This window comes from Misgurnus anguillicaudatus, chromosome 16, assembly GCF_027580225.2.
Source record: "Misgurnus anguillicaudatus chromosome 16, ASM2758022v2, whole genome shotgun sequence".
NCBI classification, from domain to species: domain Eukaryota; kingdom Metazoa; phylum Chordata; class Actinopteri; order Cypriniformes; family Cobitidae; genus Misgurnus; species Misgurnus anguillicaudatus.
The window spans coordinates 9878399-9895058 of record NC_073352.2 but is presented as its reverse complement, the minus strand read 5'-3'; the positions used below and the strand labels follow the sequence as shown (position 1 = coordinate 9895058).

General features: G+C 35.6%; 1 protein-coding gene across 2 annotated transcripts in view; it reads right to left on the bottom strand.

Moving 5' to 3' along the window:
* aff2 (AF4/FMR2 family, member 2) overlaps positions 1–16660 on the bottom strand; it is a 295072-nt gene that overhangs the window by 56889 nt on the left and 221523 nt on the right. The window lies entirely within an intron of this gene.

Genomic DNA, 16660 nt, shown 5'->3' with positions numbered 1-16660 from the left:
TTATTATTATTATTATTATTATTATTATTATTATTATTATTATTATTATTATTATTATTATTATTTAGGTCAACGTGTGCAAGTGCTGTCTACACACAAAAACAGAAGTACACAAATGTATTCCTCAAATTAATTGTAAGTAATGGTGTGCCAAAGCAATGAAGACGTTTATTTACATTCACTAAATGCAGAATTTGCACAGGCCTTCCAGTTTATCATCAGATTTTCTGGGTTTAAAAAATGTGCTGTCAACACATAACGTTACTAACAAACCAAAGATCTCCTGGCACAAGAAAAAGTCTTTAACAATTCTTTTAGAAAATAACACCAAAAATATTTAAAGGTGCAGTGTGTAAATTTTAGTGGCATCTAGTGGTGAGGTTGCGAATTGCAACCAACGGCTTAGTCCACAGCTCACCTCTCGCTTTTGAAACTCATAGAGAAGCTACGGTAGCCGCCACCAGACAAACATGTCATTGTCGGTGACAACTTAGTAAAAAAATTGTCCGTTAAGGACTTGTGTAGAAAAATGGCGGCACAAAATGGCAACTTCCATGTAAGGGGACCCCCGGTGTATGTAGATAAAAAGGTCTCGTTCTAAGGTAATAAACACATAACAGTTCATTATGAAAGGTTTTTTTACACCCCTGATAATACAGTAATGTATTTTATTTTGCATTTCTGTCAAGAGATCCTTCTAAAAATTACACACTGCACCTTTAAGAACAATTTACATTTTAAATACTCTGTATTTTATAAAAGTGTGATTTTCCAGGCTGATGCTAAGCATGTAAAGTACACACTTATACAGTTTTGTTGTGGATGACAGTGGTCTTATTTTGTCATTGATACGTTTAGCATAATTTGTAGTGAACTAGGTGGTGACACAACACATAAATTGTGCAAATGAGATCTATCACTGCAATTTATTTTAAAATTCCCCCTGATATGTACAGTACACACTAACAAACACAGGCATACAAACAACCCTACAGCCTACTGTCCACACAAGCACATGTTAATGCAGGAAATAAAGGGCAATGCAGAGATCTGTCTGCAGGGATTATCACAGGTCACACCCAAACAAGGCCGATACATGGCTTTAACAACCCGGAAGCTGCAGGAAGGCCTATCCCATCGACTGGTGCTTTTCTCTCTGTATTTACACTGATACCATAATCTAAGATCAATGTCACAGCCTGCTGGCCTGTCTGATGGGCGGATCGCAGATGGTGAGAGCTTAAAATGAAGTGAGTGTAACACCAGCGTCAAAGAGAAGCCAGCTGGTTGTGGAGACTCATTAATTCCAGAGTTCATACACATATTTACAACAGACCCAAAGGGCCACAAGTGCATTGAGTTAAGCGATGGACCATTGGTCCAAGCAGCAAAAACGTTTTAGTTTGTAGATCCTAATTATTTGCCAATCTTTCCGAGACGAGGATCCGGATCTTGTTGTTATTCTTAACGTCTCATGTAGTCCTTGCGTCTCATATCCAAGGGCACAACCTGTCATTTCTTTCTTTTTTTGTTCAACCTCTTCTTCAATGAAGTTTAATGGTTAATTATAGATAAATGAATCGTGCAGTCGCCAGAGCTGGCAGGGACCTGAGCCGTTTGATTTTACTCCCTTTAGAAACAGAGCTCTGGACGGCAACCTGTCAATACCGCCAGCCAGCTGTCTAAATGAATTCAACGAACCCTGAATTTATGATTTCCGCCGATGAGTTCAAAAATTTGAGGATAAAATATCTCAGCAGCAAATCTGATTATGTGTAAACGGACATAAAGAGGAAAATGAGAAGAATGAGACCTGAAATAGATTCATTTATAAATCATCAGCATCTCCAGCAGGCAGTGCATACATTATTGTTATAAATCACCCATAAGATTAACTCGCCAAGCGTCTGAATGTGACATTTCTTTGCTCCTAAACCTATTACAACATTACAAGCTTTATTTGATTCTATGGTTCGCATAAGGAACACATTATATATTCAGTTATACTCTTTTTATATAGCTACAATTCCTGTGTCATTATAAGACCAATCATTTACAACAGATTCTTATGAAGAACATATTGAATGTATTAAGCTTGATGGTCGGTTTCCCGAGCTCGGATGAAGTCTAGTGCTTGATTAAAATGTTTTGTAATTCTTTTTGTACAGCTGACTATAAAATAAGTCCACAAGACTTACACCTAGGGCAACTGGGTGTCCGTGATTTGGAAATGGTCTTTGAAATTTCCATACTATAGTTTAAAGATGTCCAGCTGCTCTTGCATTCTGTTCCATGTGCTCATTTCAAGACATTTAAGTAATGGAGACAGGCCAATCTCAACACTCTGTCCCTCTCTTAGGACTTTTTTGGCTTTGTTGTGGCAATGAAAGCATATGGTAGATTCGTTAAAGGCTTAGTTCACCCAAAAATATAAATGCTGGTGTGGTTTACTCACCATGCCAATGTCGTTCCAAAGCCTATTTGACTTTATTTCCTCTTTTACACACAACAGAATGTTGGTGGCTGACAGTATCAAAATGTCTCTTTTTGTGTTTTGAAAAAAAAAAGTCATGAAGGTGAAAAAACGACAACAACATTTTTATTTTTGGGTGAACTACTTTACGTAAAAGGCCATTTGCTCTGAATGATCAACATGCACTTTAAGCTCTGAATTGGAGACATTCACACGCTGTGTTTATGCTGGAAATGGCTTTTAATGGAAGCATTCTGCTTGCCAAGCCAATGCTCAGTGCTGTTACTGATACTGTACTGTAAAGCTACACTTTCATACAATATCTTGCTGTTTAACATTTTTGCTAGGGATATATATAATGCATATAATGTCACATAATGTGTGTATAATTTTTCAAAACAATGACAAATATTGACAATCAAAGTGACATGCATGTCAAATGTGGTAGGACATACTTGAAATGTGACCTCTGAATTTAACCCATCCCAGTGAGTAGTGAACTGTCTAACCATTACGTCACAACTGCCCCCCTAAAGGCTACGATTGCCTCCCTGTAGAATGAACCTGAGCATAATGACCAGAATATCAGTAATTTGGGTGTGAGATCATTTTATTAACTCTTTCCCCGCCATTGACAAGTTATCTCATCAATTACTGTAAGAGAACACATTTGCATAAAAACAGGTTTCTGATTAATTTTTGTGGTAATCTGCAATACTGCGATTATCCACTAAATGGATAATCTGCTCTTATCCAATTTATAAAAAAAAAACTGAAGCCAAAACTTAATTTACTAATTTTAAACTCTGTGTATGTTTTAATAATCATTCTGAATCTGATCTCTAACTAAATTCCTTCACAGAAATGCAATTATTTTAGCTTTTTGCTAAAAAAAAAAAAAAAAATACCTATATGAGTTTATCAGCAGAGGAATATAGATAGGATGAAACGTTTTTTTCCCCCCATTTTGTTTGTTTGTTTATTGTTTATTTAAAAGCAGAGGGTCTGTTCTTTCATTTAAATATATTTGTATGTTTATATATTTTTAGAAGAAAATTTTCTTGGAAGGTATTTTGTGAAACTTTTGTGAAAATCACAAAAAAAATGCCGGCGGACAACTTTTCAAAAAATGTCTGGTGGGGAATGAGTTCAAGGGATAGTTCACCCAAAAATAAAAATTCTGTCATAATTTTACTAACAATAAATTATGTCTGATGAAGGCCTTGATGGTGGCCGAAACTTCTTCATTTTTAACTAATAAAAGTCTTTTTTTCTGTTGCTCCATTTTCCACTTTGATTTTTGGTTGCGCCTCCTCTGCTTTGATGGTTGAGAGTCTTCTTTATAAACATAATTTACTCACAGGAAGATATTTTGAAGAATTTTTGTGACAAAGCTGATCTGGGGCACCATTGACTTCCATACAGTAGCAGGCAAAAATAATACAATGGATGTGAATAGTGGCCCTGATCTGTTTGGGTACAAACATTCATTAAAATATCTTCCTTTGTGTTCACCAGGGTAGGGTTGCACCAGTCGTTCGTAAGTTCTTACTTAAACTGGGACGTAAAGTCCAAACTAGAGGCTTAGTAACTACTAGCTAGTTTATAACTAACTCTGTACTTTATTCGGTTGCACCATTTGTTCATAAGGCAGAACGTAGCTAGTAAGTCATAAGCTCTCCGTAAAGTAATGCGTTGTCGCATAGAATGACGTTTATTTTTCTTAACCCAATCACAAGCCTTATAATGGGCAAACAGGAAATAGTCTGAACAGTACGTAATTTCAAACTCATTCTTGTCTCGCCTAAACTGAAAGTTAAACAAAGACGTTAAAGCATATGTTATCGAACTCAAAACATTACACTTTTAATTGAAAATATATATCCCACACATGGAAGAGAAAATAAACATGAAGAAATTTTAAATCTTATTTTAATTGATGGATACACAGAAAATTAAACAGTTCTTGAAAACTCGTTGACGAATTTGCGGCTCTTCATAATTAATACGAGCTCATTGATGTTATATAATCTGGATGACATCTTATTCCAAACGTTATTCATGGACAGGGGCTTCCGTAAATATTAAGTTACAACGTATTGTTACGTTTAAACTAAGTTTAATGGTGCAACGTAAAAACATTTAGTAGTGCGTAAGTTGTAACTTAGTGCCCATTTACGTCGTAACTAAGCTACGTTGTAACTTACGCACAGCTGGTGCAACCGGCCCCAGAACCATAAAGTAATTTATACAGATTTGAAACAATTTGAGGGTAAGTAAATTATAATAAAATTATTATTAATATTATTTTGCTCAATCTCATGATGCTCAAACCACCTATGGCTTTCGGATATTTTTTTTTAAATGGGAGTAGATGGTGATCATTTCTTTAAGCTTCACATGGATACAACAGTGTTTTAAAATAGCTTCAGGTAACTAGTGCTATACAGTACGCTATATTTCAAGGGTGGTAAAGACATGCCAATGGGTTTGGTGAAAAAAACCCACTGAAATATAATCCATTATTTGATTAAAGCTTTGACCCGTGCCTCTCTCTCTCCAAGTCTTGTGTTGTTTTCGCAGTTTTATGACGTTTGCCTTTAAATATTGTGTAGGATCCAGAACAAAAGAAACATCTAAGTGAATATGAGTGAACTGGGTTGTTAGCGTATGCACTCATACAAAAAGAAGACACAGGTCAAGACTTTCATTAGATAATGGATTATGTTTTAGTTTTTCATCAAACCCATTAGTATGCCTTCAGGACATTTACAATATACAGCATGAGTTGCATTAAGATATTTCAAGACACTTTTGCATCCTTTTAAATCATGAGAAGAGGCGGCCACCATGCACTCACGCTCTAAACAAAAAACACAAAACAACACTTAAAAAATCGGCACTTTAGTACAAAGAAGTATAAAGAAAGCTATGGAGAGTTTTAGCGACATGAGGCTGATAAAACACGCACACACGTATAAATAAATAAATAAATATATATACATACTTTTAACCATCGCTTTCAATAAAAAACTATCAATCAATACCTAGAAGCCTCCAAGCTATGACCAAGCAACAAACAAAATGTTTTATAAAAATGAACATGAATTACAAACCCTCCATATGTGGCTTTCTTTAAATGTCAAAGACCCAAAGGCTCCAGATGGAGATATTTCTCACATAATTTTGGAGTTATGTTTTTCCAAAAAGAGCAGGACCACAGATATTGTAATGGGTGGCACACAGTCCCAGGCCTGTATTTGGCTCTCGTTCTAAGAGGTCGAAAAGAACAAATTCCACATCCTCCGATGGTTTTTCCCATGCCACAAAGCCAAATACGACGAATCAAAGCTAGCAACTTAGGTCAAAGGAAAGTTAAATGTCAGAGTTAATAGTACATTTACAAAGATATATTACACATACACAACGTTATGGGGTGGCTATTTTATTTAAGGCCAGAAATCCAGATGATCTTATAAACATTTTGGTATTAGAAGGAGAGCACATGGAGCAGACACATCTGAATTGTTCAGTGTGTTTAATAATGTTTAGTATCACTATGACACTTAATGCAGTGTTCAAACATACTGTGTACTTTGTGTTAAACAAAGTTTAATATTTAACAATGATTTACGCAATCTGATATTGTTTCACTTCCCCACAAAAAGCATTATACGCATGCAACATTATTAATGATTATTAATAATCAATCATTAAGATGAATTGCTTTGCAAGCATATTAAGTGAAGTGCAGTAGTGTGACATTCCCTCACAATGACACACAGTTAGATGCACATAAACAGAGCTTGATTTAATTTCATATGCTTCCTTTGAGGGAAAAATAGCGTTGTTGACACAGTAAACAACTTATTAATATGTGAAGGGATTTCTGATCGTGATTCGTTTTGCCTCTAGATATTCCCAGCACACATCTCAACCCAAGAGTTAACACACTCGGTGTGTTTACAGAGTGTGTGCGCAATTAACAAAGTGTAAAGGAGTGAATGAGATAGGAAGAAAAGGAGTGAGAGAAATAAAGAGATGCATGATGTTAATAGATTACAGCTGAATAAAAAAAAGCATAAATGAATTAAGATGCAAAATGCAGCGCACATTAAGCACTGCTTGACTGTGATGAATATGTGAAGGCCTCAGCTATTGAGAACAGGAACTCTGGCCAAGAGAGATTAAAGGAGCCATTAGCAAAAAGGTGTAATAATATTCCTCTAATTACACAAATCTGTTATTGAAAACATGTAGATTTTTTATCTACATACAACGCGGTTCCCATTACATGGAAGTTTCTGTCATGTTTCTACAGTAGCCCTAAACGGACAAATTGCTCTCAGACGATGACATGTTTGTCCTGTTGCGGCTACCATATGCGTTTTGAAATTAAGGGGTGAGCTGTTGGTTGCAATTTACAATCTCACCACTAGCGCCACTAAAATGTACACACTAAGGATGTAACGGTATCAAAAATTCACGGTACGGTAGTATACCGGTATGATTCCCACGGCAGGCTTGTGCAGAATTCAGAATTGAATTGAGAATGACTCCTAAATTCCAATTCAATTCTTGAATTTGAATTGAATTTGAATTTATGTCAAAAACAGGATCTAGAATTACAATTCGAATTTGAATTAAAAGAAGCAGAATTGCAATTCAATAGAAATTCAAAGAAATTCATACATATTATACAGTAAGTGAAGTGTTAAAAATGAAGCTTTCGGTATATGTCAGATATGATTGCATTACATATTCTATAAATATATTCGTTTGTACAGATTATATTAACAGGAAATGTTTTACCCCAGCAATTAATTTTAAAAACTCTAGTCACATAACAAATAATTAAGTTAGATTTTTTTGCAATTGTAATTTTATGGAACACGATGTAATATGACTTCATTTCCCAGAATGCTTTACTTTAACCAAGTATTTAAAATGGTTTCCAAACAATTTTCCAAAGTAACTTTCCTAACACTGAATGTATGTGAGATTCTTTCTGTTTTGTTTGTGGAATTTCTTTGAATTGCCATGAATTTAATTCCACTTCCTGTCATTCCAATTCCAATTCAAATTCAACTTCCTGTAGGGTGGAGTCAATTCAATTCAAATTCAAATTCATGATTTGAATGGAGGCCAATTCTGAAGTTCTGAATTGTGCACAAGCCTGTCCCACGGTACGGTAATTATTTAAACATTTACAGGAAGGAAAAAACAAATGAAGACTTGGAAAAACCGCCATAAGTGTTTATTAAACAAGACTGAAAATGTTTCATAAAAAGGACAAAAATAATTAGACCATGTAATAAAATAAAAAAATAAAGTTTCAGTTTAGTTTGTCAACTTTACTCCCAATAAGTCAGGTTTTAAGAATTGAGTCACTTCCTCAATTGACAGTTATTATTATTATTAATGCTAATGCTTGGTATTTCTATGAAAGCAACAGTTGTGATTGTAGGATCAAGAAAAGATGATGGGTTTTAAAATGGGTAAATTTCCCGAAAACCAAAACAACCCAGTAAAAATGAAAATAGCAGCTTACTTTTGTAAGTGGGTGCGTTTCCCAATCGGAAGTCTGCAGCCTCCATAGGTCGCATTTGTAGGCTTCATACGTCATGAAGACCGTCTTATTTCAAAATATTAACATTTTTCAAGTTGACTATTATTTAATTGTATATTGTTGTAACACGCTTATGACTTGCGAAAGTAATACTCAGTTAACTTAAATACACCAGGCGTTTAATGACGGATGCAGCCTGCATATGCGACCTAAGGAGGCTACAGCCTTCTAATTGAGAAACGGCATACACACTCTCCTCATTCACGGATTTACTCAAACTCGTTTTTCTATGTCCATCACATTTTGTCCTATCCCGTTTCTTGTCACAGCGAACGCGAAATTTTTCCACACATCAGATTTAAAATCCGCGTTTCTTTTGCTTCCGCCATTGTCGCTCCGCTTGTAAAGAGGCATCAGAGTGGCACGCATGGGATTATGGCAATTGTAGTTCCCGCGTCCATCCACTCGCTCCACTTGGCCGTAAAAAATGACACGTTTTACCTAACGTTTTACCTAACGTTTTACCAATCATGTGACCACGGTGGTACCGGGAAAATTTGATACCGCCATACCATGAAAAGTATAATACCATTGAATCCCTAGTACACACACCACCTTTAATGCATTATACCTTTTAAGACTGTAATGTTATGTAGATATGTAATAAGATTTAAACATGTACTCTTTCCCCGTCATTGACGATTTAACTCGTCAATTAAAGGAATAGTCTACTCATTTTCAATATGAAAATATGTTATTACCTTAACTAAGAATTGTTGATACATCCCTCTATCATCTGTGTGCGTGCACGTAAGCGCTGGAGCGCACTGTGACGCTTCGATAGCATTTAGCTTAGCCCCATTCATTCAATGGTACCATTTAGAGATAAAGTTAGAAGTGACCAAACACATCAACGTTTTTCCTATTTAAGACGAGTAGTTATACGAGCAAGTTTGGTGCTACAAAATAAAACGTAGCGCTTTTCTAAGCGGATTTAAAAGAGGAACTATATTTTATGGCGTAATAGCACTTTTGGGCTCGGCGCAGTAACACCCTCCCTCTCCCATTATGAAAGGGAGAAGGGGAGCGGACTTTTCAGGCGAGTCGAAGTACTCCCAAAAGTGCTATTACGCCATAAAATATAGTTCCTCTTTTAAATCCGCTTAGAAAAGAGCTACGTTTTATTTTGTTACCCTTTAGTATGATCTTTCTTATAGTGTTTTTCATCACGTTAAGTTTATTTTTTAGATAAATTAAAACTTTAAATGGCTTGGCTACTGATATATGTTTGTGCATGTATGTAATGTATATGTTTTGTTCTTTAATGGTAAATCAACTATTTACTCTGTGTATGTTTTGATGATCACTCTGAATCTTATCTATATCAAAAATCCTTCACAAAAACACAATTATTTCAGCTCAAAATTTGGTATTTTTGAAGAAACCTACCCATGTTTGAGAGGCGACAAAAAGAGAACAAATGAAGGTAGGATGAAACTTTTTTTTGAAAGCAGATGATCAATTCTTTCATTTGATATATTATGGGGCGGGACTAGGCCTTAGTTTAATTAGGAAATATAACTAGCAATATAACAAATATGCCTTACTAAAAACATTACTTGTGTGCATTTGAGGCAAAAACAAAGGGCACTGATGTATTTTAAGATATGTCAGTGCAAGTTGTTTTCAGTTTGGACAGCTCTTACATTCATTTTAGTCTAGGACTAGTCTAATCCCTGTCCGGGAAACCGCCCCTGTATATTTACGTATATATTTAAAGAAGAACATTTTCTGGAAGGCATTAAACTTTTGTGAAAATCATAAAAAATGTTGCCACTGGCTGGCAACTTGTTTATAAAACGCTGTCGGGGAAATGCTTAAAGGCATTTGGTATTATGAAGTACAGTATATATGCATGTAATCAATATAATGTGTGAATCAGTGTATTTTCACACTACAAAGGAGTATGCACACCATGACTTTTATTGTCTTAATAAGATGCAGTAGTCTTTGTCTTTCATTACTTGTTTTGGGTGTTGATCTGTTGTGATTTCTCTCCAGGGCTCCAGAGTGCCCTCTTACCCTGCACTATTTCAGCATGATACAAATGCTGAGCCACCCACAGGCTATAAACACACACAAACAAAACACACACCGACGCGCACAGAGTTCAACTGGGACCAGCAGAGCTTCAAATGCTGACACACTCATTGTAAGAACTGCTGGAAATCTAATGAAGTAGCAATTTGCACACTGTTGCTCATGGGCCCTTTATATTCAGTCTTATAAAAACAGCTTTGGCACAGTGGCAGAGATGCTGTGTTTTCTTTCATACAGCTCTGGTAGCTTTAAAAACAAAATCACAGGCTAATTAAATGCACATCACTTCTAATATTAGCTGTGTTAAAAAGCTGTGCGCGGTTTTACGCTCTTAATACAATTAATCCAGTGTGTTTATGATCATATTGTATACTATATTGTATTACATTTGTGGCATATTTACTACAGGAAATTAAGTATTTGAACACCCTGCTATTTTGCAAGTTCTCCCACTTAGAAATCATGGAGGGGTCTGAAATTGTCCACTGTGAGAGACATAATCTAAAAAAATCCAGAAATCACAATGTATGATTTTTTTTAACTATTTATTTGTATGATACAGCTGCAAATAAGTATTTGAACAAAAAGTTCTATTTTGGTCTCATCTGACCACATGACTTTCTCCCATGACTCCACTGGATCATCCAAATGGTCATTGGCAAGCTTAAGACGGGCCTGGACATGTGCTGGTTTAAGCAGGGGAACCTTCCGTGCCATGCATGATTTCAAACCATGACGTCTTAGTGTATTATCAACAGTAACCTTGGAAACGGTGGTCCCAGCTCTTTTCAGGTCATTGACCAGCTCCTCCCGTGTAGTTCTGGGCTGATTTCTCACCTTTCTTAGGATCATTTAGACCCCACGAGGTGAGATCTTGCATGGAGCCCCAGTCTGAGGGAGATTATAAGTCATGTTTAGCTTCTTTCATTTTTCTAATGATTGCTCCAACAGTGGACCTTTTTTCACCAAGCTGCTTGGCAATTTCCCCGTAGCCCTTTCCAGTCTTGTGGAGGTGTACAATTTTGTCTCTAATGTCTTTGGACAGCTCTTTGGTCTTGGCCATGTTAGTAGTTGGAATCTTACTGATTGTATGGGGTGGACAGGTGTCTTTATGCAGCTAACAACCTTAAACAGGCGCATCTAATTCAGGATAATAAATGGAGTGGAGGTGGACATTTTAAAGGCAGACTAACTTTGGTCGCAGAAAATATCTGTATTGGCAGACAGGCCAAAGCATTTTCGAATGCATTTTCCATAATGTCTGTGTGTAAGGGCTTTAATTTAGGGCAGCTGTGGCACAAACCTTACATTGGGTGGTGGTCTAATAAATTGGTTAAGCCCTGTGTTGTTATACTGTATAGATTTCTTATTACTTCCTGCCACTAATAGATTCACTGTCAGGTACTGTTGACTGTTATTTTTATGGGCATCTGTTTTGCCCTCCTGCATTACGTTCCTGTCTTCAAACAGCTCCAAGCACACTAATTTCAAAGTCCACGAGACAACTCATCATGTGAATCCAAACCAGACAGGATGACATTAATCCGTCTCTCACTTGGACATTAAAACACTTTCGGCATGTCTGTGTGGCCGTAGAAGGATTAAAAAGCAGGCTGAGTTGATGAAAAATTCATTTAGTGAAACTCGTTGGGTGTAGAGGCCTGGGAAGTAGATGATGTTTTGACAGTGGATGAAGAAATATAAATTGAAGGGCAGAGAGGATCCGCGCTGAAAAACACATCAATAAATGAGTTGAAATCTGGAGTGCGAGGAGGTTCGGGTGAGTGAGAGAGCTGAGCTGGAGACATACAGAGAGTCTAATTACCTCAACAGAAGACCAGCCAGCATAACACACACTAACTTCATCTCAAACAAATGTGTGTGTGTGTGTATAACACTAGCAATATAGCCTCCAGCTGTTGTTTCTCTGATGCTCAAGTCATCCTTTTAGCTCACTGTTAAAAAGACTCCTGAGCAGAACAAGCACATTCGATTCACCTTAATTCAAAATGACAGACGTGCATCCTATTAGCAAACATTTCAAGCATGATTATGATTTTAGCTTCACCGTGAGCCTGCCAGTGAATATATGTCATCCTCTCATTGGCCTTTTGTTTTTGTTTGATGGGCTAATAATACACATGATAGTAAGATGTCCTGTCAAGCGATGAATATACTGAGTGTCTGTGATTGTTTAGCGCTCCGAAACTTTTATTGGGTTTGCGTGCGGACGGCCTGGAAAAACAAAGTCAAATGCTCCGCTCGGTATTGATTTTTAGGAGATGTTATACTGTAGACTGTATTTGTAAGTAGTAAATTGCTGGCTTGGTCTTATTGTATGGTCCAGTCATATCAATAACATGGAAAATCGGATTGGCAAACCAAACCCAGATGCACTTAGCAAATATCCTGAAGAAAAAAAGGCATATATCTTCAATAGAAACTTTTGAGACCGGTCTTTAATGATATTAAGTATGAGGTTATAATTCCTATCTTTTAATATTTTTAAGAATTTTTAAGATGCTAGACATTATAAACCTGGTAGTCTGCAGCAGAACGTGTGGTTGGTTACACTTTCTAGGGCCCCTTAGAAAGCCTGTATTTATCCCCCTGGAGCCGTTTGGATTACTTTTGTGAAGGATGAATGCACAACCTTTGGGCTTAAATGAGGTGGACCCCATTAATAGAAAATCTTGAACTTTTTTCTTAAACACTTAAAGCAACACAATGTAGTTTCCATGTAATAATGACTTACAGCTCCCCCATGTGGTTGAAAAGTGCAACAGTGCCTGGTATCAGACACTCTTCTGTAGGCGGGGGAGGGGCGGGGCTGTGTGCTCTACCCTCCACCGCCACTTTCAGAGTGTGCTTGTAGCAGCTAGGAGGCTGCTCAGGTTGCAGCAACAGTACAATTTGTCCAGTTAAAAGTTGTTCTATCACTGAAATAATTTTAGAGACATTATTTAAAGATAAAAAACTACATAGTGTTGCTTTAAAAATTTAAAGAAAATTTAAGAACGATTTAAGAAAAAAAATCTTATTTTTGTTTGCTTGTTTTAAACACAAATTCATGTAAATGTTATATTTTTAGTAAAAAAAAATTTAAAATACAAGAAAAACTTCAAGAAAAATACTAGAAAAATTAAATATTTATTTATTTATTTTGCTTGTTTTAAGCACAAATTCACGTAAATGTTATATTTTTTGTAAAAAAAAATGGTAAAATTCAAGAAAATGCAAGAAAAATGTAAGAAAATTCAAGACAAATTCAAGAAAATTCTTTTTTTTTTTGCTTGTTTTAAGCACAAATTCACGTAAATGTTATATTTTTTGTAAATATTTTTTGTAAAATGCAAGAAAATTTCAAAAATGCAAGACAATTTCAAGAAAATTTTATTTTTTGCAAATTCATGTACATTTTATATTTTTAGTAAATATTTTTTTGTAAAATGCAAGAAAACTTCAAGAAAAATCTTGTTTATTTTAAGCACAAATTCACGTAAATGTTTATATTTTTCGTAATTATTTTTTGTAAAATGCAAGAAAACTTTTTTTTGCTTGTTTTAAGCACAAATTCACATAAATTTTATATTTTTTGTAAATATTTTTTGTAAAATGCAAGAAAACTTCAAGAAAAATGCAAGAAAATTGCAAGAAAAATTCTTGTTTGTTTTAAGCACAAATTCACGTAAATTTGTATATTTTTTGTAAAATGCAAGAAACTTTAAGAAAAATGCAGTTTTAAGCACAAATTCACATAAATGTTATATTTTTTGTAAATATTTTTTGTAAAATGCAAGAAAAATTCAAGATTTTTTTTGCAAATTCACGTAAATTTTATATTTTTAGTAAATATTTTTTGTAAAATGCAAGAAAATTGCAAGAAAATTGCAAGAAAAATTCTTGTTTGTTTTAAGCACAAATTCACGTAAATTTGTATATTTTTTGTAAAATGCAAGAAAACTTTTTTTTGCTTGTTTTAAGCATAAATTCACGTAAATGTTATATTTTTTGTAAAATGCAAGAAAAATGCAAGAAAAAATATAGTATTTTTTTTGCTTGTTTTAGCACAAATTCATTTTTTTTTTTGTATAAAAACTAGACTTATTTTCTTAAATCAAGAAAATGCATCTTGATTTAATATTTTTTTAATATTTGTACTAAAAACAAGACAAAAAACAAGTAAGAAAGTAATTTTTTCCAGTGTAGTTATTATTTAACATTAAACTTAAAGTAAAATAAAAGTTTAGAAGGAAACAATCAGTTCAAGTGATTTTAAATCTAAAGCTACTACCACCTCACAATACAATATCACAATATTTAAGAATACATTGCAATGCACAGTAACATACAGTTAAGGTCATAAATTTACATACACATTGCAGAATCTGAAAAAAAGCTGAAAATTGAAAATCAGGGTTTGTTTTTATTTTAGTCTTATTTTCTTCACTGCCTGTTGCTTTGGGATATCAATCATGTACACATTTCTTATTCTTACTTATGAATCCATTTGCATTAATCTAAAAAAAAAAAAACAGCGCTTATAGGCAACATCACACTAGGTGCAAATCCTGCATCCCGCTTTATCAAAACAACCAGTGCAACATACAGCACAAACGACCCGGGCAGAATATTGCCCTGAGCCTGCACGCGGAAGTGTTAATGTATTCAAGCTGGATAGTGGTCTCGGCTCCAATTAATTTGATTGTGTGTGCGTGCGGTGTTGACTGCCTCGCGCGTGTGCCATCCCGCAGATACAGAAACAGCACCATAACCCTCTGTCTGACCACCCATGGGGAGAAACACTGCTAACGTCTGTGCTGTGCTGCGACAAAGCTGTAATGCGGCAGTTATTAGAGTGCCACTGCGCATTAGCGCTAACCTGCGCTAACCTGACCCAGACACCTGAGCCGCAGCACGCCGCTGCCGCTAATCGCTAATGAAGCTCAATTACCATCCCAGAAGCCATTGTGTAGGAGCATCTATTCAGCGCTAACATTACCTGTTCCCCGCCAGCATCTGGACAGTGTCCAGACTGAGTTTGCAGCTTACCTGCGGTGCTAATAATGGCAGGTTGTTATGCTAATGAATGCATTCTAATGAGTTAACCATGTATTGTTTTTCTGAAATGCAAAGCTAACATAAGGCTACAGTTACATGGTGCTTATTTTATTGAATCATATTATTTACACGATTTACATTTTAATCTTCCAAGAATATTATGATTTTACCAATTGTACAATATCTCAAGTCAATGGAGCGACTGAGACGCATAAAAAAAATGTGTGCCTGTCTTACTTAAAGCTCTCAGACGAAAAATGTATTTCGCCTGTGTTATCAAAGTTTCCCCGTGCATCTCTTCTGCACACTGTTTGATTGACAGCTGAAGAGCAGAGACAGGGATTATGGGAGAAATGAGTACCCAGAGGGGCAGCTTAGGCAATCCCAGTCAAACCTGCTGGATATTGACAAGCTCGTCACTATTAAGTATTTACAAAACCCTGTGTGCTTGAGCTGAGCCGCTGGCACATGAAGTTATTTGTCAAAGACAGATGGAGTAGCATAAACACAAGGCGAGTACCGGGCGATAACTTACGGAGAGCTGTCGCCCACGCGAAATGCAAATGTTGACATATAGACTATTGCCAGAAAAAAGTGGGCGTTAATTGGTCTCATTCTGCAACTGTGAAAGAATTAAACAACATAAAATGCACATGCCTATAATAATACTTAATGATTTAATTAGACCATATAGTTGTGTTTTAAATTAGATTGTAAAACATACGCAAGTATGCGAAAACACACAAATAAACAATGCATATAAGAGCAAAACTATCCAGGAACTGCCATTTCTACATTATTCAAGTCATCCATTTAAAAAAACTTTTTCAAATCAAAATTTCAAGCATATGCAATACTGTGCAAAAGTCTTAGGCCTCCATGCCAGAATTAGATTTGTTGTTTTTGCAATGTTATAGTGATCATAATTGTTTTTTCAGTCTCTTTAATAGAATACATCCAGAAAATACAGGAAATGTGTATATAGTATTAAAAACAGTTTAAAAATGTAAACTGATGTGTCAAGGTTTTAGGGTAAACTCCCCTTCCACTGGAGCAATAGCAGGAAACTGCATGACCTAAATAAAATTAAAGGTGCAGTGTGTAATTTTTAGAAGGATCTCTTGACAGAAATGCAAAATATTATACAAAACTATATTATCAGGGGTGTATAAAGACCTTTTTATAATGAACTGTTATGTGTTTATTGCCTTAGAATGAGATATTTTATCTACATACACCGAGGGTCCCCTTACATGGAAGACGCCATTTTGTGCCGCCATTTTTCTACAGAATCCCTTAACGGACAAACTTTTTTATTAAGTTGTCTCCAACAATGACACGTTTGTCCTGTGTCAGCTACCGTAGCTTCTCTATGCGTTTCAAAAGCAAGGGGTGAGCTGTGAACTGAGCTGTTGCTTGCAATTTGCAACCTCACCACTAGATGCCGCTAAAATTTA